The sequence below is a fragment of the Ictalurus furcatus genome, chromosome 14 (assembly GCF_023375685.1).
Source record: "Ictalurus furcatus strain D&B chromosome 14, Billie_1.0, whole genome shotgun sequence".
NCBI classification, from domain to species: Eukaryota; Metazoa; Chordata; class Actinopteri; order Siluriformes; family Ictaluridae; genus Ictalurus; species Ictalurus furcatus.
This window is the reverse complement of record NC_071268.1, coordinates 1-7,763: the sequence shown is the minus strand read 5'-3', so window position 1 is coordinate 7,763 and position 7,763 is coordinate 1. Positions and strand designations below refer to the sequence as shown.

Below are 7,763 nucleotides of genomic sequence, written 5' to 3'. Positions count from 1 at the left end.
ACGGTTAATTAATACCTACAAAAGAAAGTCAATCAGAAAGCGGAAGAATACTTGGTACTGCCAGTACTGAAAAAAAAACTTATCGTATCATTCTTTTTAAAATTTTAGTATCAACTTGGTACAGATACTTTTGACATCACAACTTACCAATTACAACATCCTTGAATTGCAGGGATGCCAAGGATATTTTCCAATTCATTTGTAACAGATAGCTGCACAGTGCCAGGGGCGGCTATGGATCAGGTGGTAGAGCGGGTTGTCCACTAATCGTAGGGTTGGCCGTTCGATTCCCGGCCAGCATGTCTCCACATGCCGAAGTGTCCTTGGGCAAGACACCAAACCCCAAGTTGCTCCCGATGGGAAGTTAGTGCCTTGCATGGCAGCTCTGCTACCATTGGTGAGTGAATGGGTGAATGAGACACAGTGTAAAGCGCTTTGGATAAAAGCGCTATATAAGTGCGCCATTTACCATTTAGTGACGCAGAAGCGGAGTCTGTTCCATTCCGTGGTGTTTTAATTAACGGAAGTAAAAAAAGAGATGAAGAGAAGGGTGTGGTCTTAGGAAGCAATAAAAAGAACAGGTGACTAGGTGAGAGAAAGCGGGACACGGAAATGAGAGCCAGGTGGGAATGGCGGAACTGATGGTGTGCGTTTGCCAAGGACCATGCTAATGCTCTTACTGTGGATTATAACCTTGTGGATATAGATTCAGGAGGCTGGCGAACACGTCGGGAATATTCTGCCAAGGTGAATAAACGAGTGAGCGGAGTTTTGGGGGTTCGGAGGCACATCACGGGTTTGAGATCCTTTCTTTAATACTTTTGTGGAGAACCAGTATGTTTAAATCGTTGGATGTTACTGTCTGTAAAGAACTCCGAGTGTTAAGCGGAATCTGACTGCCGGTTTCCCATGCTTCCGGGTTCACGAACTACTGTACGCCTAAATCACCGCCATTGAAGTGCAGCTTTTAAAGTGAACAACTTTTTTGTTTTGGTTAAGAATTATTTTGGGGTTAAATGTTTTTTTTTCTGCCTTTTGTGTGTGAAAATTTTCTTTTATGAATAGAGCCTTGTTTCCTTATGGGTGCGTTTATTAATCCCACGTAGGGGAACTTTTTGGTTTTCATTATTTCGGTTTCTATGACTGAAACGATCTGTATTTTCTTGTTTATTGCATAAATAATAATAATAATCTTATTTTGTAAGAATTGAGTAGCCTACTGATTTTTTTTTCTGAGTGATGTCCAAATTATAAGTTATAAGTGACAGTTAATTTGAACTGTCTGGCGTCCAAACCCCATAAGGTACCACGCTACAGAGTGGCGCCCAAATGGGGACCGAACTGTAAGATTTAGAAAGTTTAGTTGGGGTACTGAACTTAACAGACTTGGACATTTGCGTTATTGATGGACTTGACCATTGTTAATTATTGTGAAATACAGTGTGTACATATATTTTCAGTTTTTCTGGTTGATGTTTATATGAAATGAATGGTTATTGAGAACATTCAGGAGTTTGTGTAACTACTTGCTGCTCTGTATTGTTTCTCTTATTCCCTGGCCATGTCTACCCCTACCCCTCGAATCAAGCGCATTATTACTCTTGTCTTCTTGATGAAGGAAAGAGCCAGGCTTCCACATTCAGTGGAAAAGCAGAGACTGCCTGTGATTTTGCAAGCAGCTGTTATCTGCCTTGCTACAAAAGCTCAATGGAAGGGAAACCGCTCCCAGCCTTTTTCGGGTGCAGACCTCTTGCTGATAGGTGCACTCGGAGACCAGTACTTTACGGAAAATTTTCCAGTCACGCACAGAGTCTTGTTGAGCAACGAAAGAGCCAGGCTTCCACTTTCTGGGGAAAACCAGAGACTCCCTTTCATTTGGTAAGCAAATGTTAACTGCTTTGCTACAAAAGCACAAAAGAAGGAAATCTGCTCTGTCCGAGGTCTCGCTTTCCGGCTGTTCCTAGAGGACCTGATCCTACGGTGATGACAACCGCTCAGTCATTAAAGCAAAGTTCAAAATTTCTAGCTTGCTTCTGCCCGGTCTCGAACCAGCGACCTTTTGCATGTGAGGCAAATGTGATAACCACTACACTACAGAAACCACAGCAGGTGAGTCCTTTGGCTGTTGCTTATGGTCTTCTGATGAGAAGAGCACATCCTTAAACTTTTGCTCACCAGAGTTGAATTGCCCAGCGTGGCATTGGTGGTATAGTGGTGAGCATAGCTGCCTTCCAAGCAGTTGACCCGGGTTTGATTCCCGGCCATTGTACTGATTATAACTCGGCGCTTCTTGTGGTATTTCATGGTAGTTGGCACAAAAGGAAGGAATCACCTACCTGAAAATAAATTGGTCAATGGAATGTGCCGTAAGCTTCTTGGCAGGCCTCCTATGTCTCTTTCTGCTTCTTTGCTGTTTGTAAACACATCATTATCCAACAGGGCACGTTTGACCTGTGAACAGGGGCGAAAACTTGAGAACATGCGGTCTCTCCGTGTCTGTCTTTTGTTAGCGACAAGCTAGCATGCAAACTGTGATGAGAGGTGTACATTTTCCCCGATAAGCCATCTATATAGTCAGTGTTTTATATTTAATAAGCAAATATGTCTATATGCTGTTTGGTCTTAAGCAGCGTTGTCCAATCTTCAGCTTTTTGTTCCAATCTAGCAGGAGCCACACCTGATTCCAATTGTTGGATCCGCTGATCTTGGCTTTCAATAGACTAAAGTGTGGCTTCTGCTTGGTTAGAATGACAACCTGCAACCACACTGGCCCATTCTGGATAAGACTGGAGAACCCTGATCTAAAGCAAATAACCACTGAGGTAAGTGCCACTTTGTGAGTTCTGAATCCGTCATGCCGACTCGACGTCACTCGATGAACAGGGAAGGAACCGGTAGATGAGAAGACTTCCCACGGTTGACGAATGGCAATTTCAGGTTGAGGGTGCGTTTGCTTTGCGTTTTCCCGCTTGGAGGTGGGGAATTACAAGTTGCAACCTCGAGTCAAGCGCATCATTACTCTTGTCTTCTTGATGAAGGAAAGAGCCAGGCTTCCACATTCAGTGGAAAAGCAGAGACTGCCTGTGATTTTGTAAGCAGCTGTTATCTGCCTTGCTACAAAAGCTCAATGGAAGGGAAACCACTCCCAGCCTTTTTCGGGCGCAGACCTCTTGCTGATAGGTGAACTCAGAGACCAGTACTTTACGGAAAATTTTCCAGTCATGCACAGAGTCTTGTTGAGCAACGAAAGAGCCAGGCTTCCACTTTCTGGGGAAAACCAGAGACTCCCTTTCATTTGGTAAGCAAATGTTAACTGCTTTGCTACAAAAGCACAAAAGAAGGAAATCTGCTCTGTCCGAGGTCTCACTTTCCGGCTGTTCCTAGAGGACCTGATCTTTGGTGATGACAACCGCTCAGTCATTAAAGCAAAGTTCAAAATTTCTAGCTTGCTTCTGCCCGGTCTCGAACCAGGGACCTTTTACATGTGAGGCAAACGTGATAACCACTACACTACAGAAACCACATTGACTGTTGCCTATGGTTTTCGGATGAGAAGGGCACATCCTTAAACTTTTGTTCACCAGAGCTGACTTCCCCAGCATGGCATTGGTGGTATAGGGGTGAGCAAAGTTCAAAATTTCTAGCTTGTTTCTGCCCGGTCTCGAACCAGGGACCTTTTGCATGTTAGGTGTCAAGTCACTGGTGCTCAATCTACTGCTGTTTAATTAAAGCAAGTGGCACATACAGAGTGTTTAATTGGCAAAACTTGGATCCACTTGCAAGGCCTGCTTTCTTCATGGCACAGTGTCCCAACACTGATACCGACGAGCACCCTGTGGTGAAGAATGTTTTGTTTTCCCCTCTGTAATACAACCACATAAAGCGGGAGAGCTGTCTATTAGCGGAGTGATTTAATCTGGTGTGGTAAGAACAGAAAAATCTGAAAAAAGTAGAGTATATGTGTCACATGGAAACCATGGCTCACGGCAGACAGAATCGCACTCGCCTGAGCAAACAAGCACCGTGGCTTTCTTACAGTCGGGCCTAATGCAAAACAAACTCCCCGTCGGGGAATCGAACTCCAGTCTTCCACATGACAGGCAGAGATACTGTCCATTATACTAATGAGGAAAGCCTGGTGGTGCGTGAGAAGACCCATGACACTTTGGAATGTTGAGACCATGAGTGACCAAAACGTAAATGAGCCTTGGAGTCACTCTTAAGCCTTGTCTCATTCTCCATCGCGGTTACGGCTGGTAAAGAAGGTTGGCACATTGAAACAATCAAAACATAAACCATCAGAACATAAATGAACCAAGGAAATGCACTTAAGTCTTGTCTCAGGCTCCCTTCCTTTGATGGCCAAGAGAAAATGGCACTGGACTTGGAATGCACTGGGGTCTCCCCTACGCAACTTGAAGCCTGCTCAAGGCATGTCAACGGTCTGTGTCAACTAACTCGTGTGCACTATCTTGCCGACTGCAGAGAGAAAAGGGCACTGGACTTGAACTACACTGGGGTTTCACCTGTGCAGCATGAAGCCTGTTATGAAACTCTGTCGTAATGCCGAGAGAACTCTATTCAGATAAGCAAAAAAGCACCTTGGCATTCACCAAACATGCTTGTGCAAAACAAATTTTCTATCCTAGGAAAATGCTTTGACGTGAAATAAGTCATCCGAATGCGTTCATGTTAACTAGTAGGGTTAGGGTTGGGGTTATGGTTAGCGGTTAGGGTTAGGGTTGGGGTTATGGTTAGCGGTTAGGGTTAGGGTTAGGGTTTAGGGTTAGGGTTGGGCGGTTAGGGTTAGGGTTAGGCGGTTAGGGTTAGGGTTCGGGTTTAGGGTTAGGGTTAGGCGGTTAGGGTTAAGGTTAGGGTTAAGGTTAGGGTTAAGGTTAGGCGGTTATGGTTAGGGTTAGGCGGTTAGGGTTAGGGTTAGGGGGTTAGGGTTAGGGTTGGGGTCAGGGTAGGCGCTAACCTGTGTGCACTGGCCATCTTATGTCGCTCACTCCACTGGGTTTCACCCCCATGTCAGCCGGTCCATTCCCAACATTCTTTTTCTCTTTTGTTTTTTTCTCCAGGAACTATACCGGCACGGGTTGGCCCAGGGAACGGCGACCCGGAAAGAGTTCCATCGGACTCGGTGAGTATATTTTTACGGCCATGTCGTGTCTGCATGCCGTGTGTCTTTTTTCTCGTGCCTCCCGGTGGGATTGAGCCTTTGTCGAGCCTGTCAGGCTGTAGTGGAGTGACACGGATTCCCCTTCGTGCGTCGGAACCGTCCCGTTCGCGGTCCCTGATGGGGATAGGGTCTTTTTCCTGTCTGGTACCGGAGTTTGGGCGGACGCTGGGAGCGTGTCGTACTTGCGGGGAGGCCGGGAAGTTGAGAGAAACGTCCGAAAGGCTGCCCGCGTCCTCGTCGCCGACGGAGGACACATCGCTCTGCGGGTCAGTCATCGTGGACCTCGTTTGTTTTCTCTGCGGGGTGGACGTTTCGGACTCCTGTTCGGCCTCTGGGCTTTCGAACAGCGTCTCGAGGTTCAGCGGAGCTACCATCATCTCCGCGTACTGTCTGGCCTCGTCGACCGTCCGGCGCTTGAGTTTTGTACCGAAGGTACGTTCGGCCCACTGGGTGGCTTTGTCGAAGGAACGGTCCCACCCTTCGCATCCGATCCGTTCGAGTTTGTTCCCCTCTTCGGACAACGCCTTTGTGTAGTGGCTATTCAGAATATCAATGGTGTTCTGAGCCCACTTTTTTGCATTGTCCTCAATGAGGGCTCGTGTGGCGGCATTTGGCAAAGCCGGTTTGATCACCTCCGACAGGTATTTTACAATTTGGCCGATCGCAGGAGGCTGCCCTTGGCGGATATTGTTGACATGATGTGACAATTTTATAATCTTGAACGACGTGCGGACCGAGTCGATATGAGGGTCCGTAAACTGTTTTGGCTTTTGTTTCTGCCCGTGGTGTGATTTTTTGTTTTTGGGGTGCGAGCGCACCATATACTGAGGCACAGAGGCACAGGGCCTCGAACGGGCCCGGGATTCAAAAGGTTGAGGCCTGTCCGGCCGACGATCAAAGTCACGATAGTGAGTAGGGGCCGTGCTCCTACGGCCTCCGTATTCGACCATCTCCGCGTAGGAGAACACTCTTTCCCCCTGTGCACGGTGCTCTATGTCGCGGTGGGAACGGGGCGTAGGCCGAGCCATGCTCTGGACGGCACGTCTGCGTCCGCGTGTAACCATAGTCCAACCGTCTCTCTCTGGCCAAGCCATGGTTTAAGAGTCTTATCCTTTTTAATGTGTATGTGTGTTCGTAGAGTGATTGTGGAGCTAAATGAATGAAGTTGGACCTTTTTTCTGTGTTTTAGGTGCGAGAGGATTCCTGTGGAGAACGGAACCAGGTAAGTAGGCTTATTTATTATTTTTAATGTTTTTTTTGTGTGTTCTCAGGTAAGTAGGATCTTAATTAGTATCGTGTACTTTTTTATTTTCAGGAAAATAGGGCTTAATTTGTATAAGATACTTGCTATATTCCTGGGTAATAGGGCTTAATTTGTATTATATACTTTGTTATCAATTGTATTTTGGGGAATTTTTATTTCAGGTCAATAGGTTTTAATTTGTAATATGTGCTTTTTAATTTTCAGGGAAGTAGGGCTTAATTTGTATAAGATATCTGTTATTCTCCCGGTTGATAGGGCTTAATTTGTATTGTATGCTTTGTTATCAATTGTATTTTGAGGAATTTTTATTCTGAATCAGTGGAGTCACTTTCCCTGAATTCTGGAGTGAGGATAAATTAACAAGCCGTTGCAACGTTTCGGTTCTCCTGGAACCTTCTTCAGGCAGGCTTGTTATGATATGAAGTCAATTAACCGAACAGATTGAGAATCAAAAGAATATGAGTGTTGTTTAAAGGCTTTCTCTCAAAGAGCTGGAAGCAGATTTACTGAAATAGATTGTGCATCAAAAGAGTACGAGTAGTGTTTAAAGGCTTTCTCTCAAAGAGCTGCAAGCAGTGAGTGAGCTTTTGCCTCCTCAACCGTCCCTTTTTATAGTATAGGGGGCGGGACTCTGTTAGAATGGGCCAATAGGAGGCTCTCCCATGCTTTTTGTGGTTTTTGAAAGATAACAGCCAAGGACCAATCAGAAAATTAGCTGTTTTAATCATCTGTAGTGGGGCTTTTTGCATTGTTTTATTTAGATTTTAAACTAATAGTATTATTTATTAAATTACTGTTTCCCACTTGTGTACTGTGGGTTTTCCCATTATTTATTTATTTGTCCATTTAGGTTTCAATTGTTTTAATCTCTTTTTTAATTCTTTTTTCTTTTTCTTTCAAGGGATTCTAGGGTGGCATAGGTATGCGTTTGCCTGTGTTTGTCCTTATTGGGAGTTGTAATGAATTAGAATGATTCTTATGAACAGGCCGACCAGAAGGGAAAAGAACAGTAGAGCGAATTGCAAACATGAGGCATGGGCTGATTAGGGTTGGGGTTATGGTTAGCGGTTAGGATTAGGGGGTTAGGGTTAGGGTTAGGGGTTAGGGTTAGGGTTAGGGTTAGGGGTTAGGGTTAGGGTTAGGGGTTAGGGTTAGGGTTAGGGGTTAGGGTTAGGGTTAGGGTTAGGGGGTTAGGGTTAGGGTTAGGGGTTAGGGTTAGGGTTAGGGTTAGGGTTAGGGGTTAGGGTTAGGGTTAGGGGGTTAGGGTGAGGGTTAGGGTTAGGGGTTAGGGTTAGGGTTAGGGGTTAGGGTTAGGGG

At 45.5% G+C, this 7,763-nt stretch overlaps 3 non-coding genes across 3 annotated transcripts; 1 reads left to right on the top strand and 2 right to left on the bottom strand.

The window, feature by feature from the left end:
* Positions 1-2,028: 2,028 nt before the first annotated feature.
* trnav-cac (transfer RNA valine (anticodon CAC)) lies at positions 2,029-2,101 on the bottom strand. Its single transcript has one exon. It is a non-coding gene; the product is annotated as a tRNA-Val (tRNA).
* Positions 2,102-2,197: 96 nt separating this feature from the next.
* Positions 2,198-2,269, top strand: trnag-ucc (transfer RNA glycine (anticodon UCC)). Its single transcript has one exon. It is a non-coding gene; the product is annotated as a tRNA-Gly (tRNA).
* A 1,178-nt stretch (positions 2,270-3,447) lies between these two features.
* trnav-cac (transfer RNA valine (anticodon CAC)) lies at positions 3,448-3,520 on the bottom strand. The gene has a single exon. It is a non-coding gene; the product is annotated as a tRNA-Val (tRNA).
* Between the last annotated feature and the right edge of the window lie 4,243 nt (positions 3,521-7,763).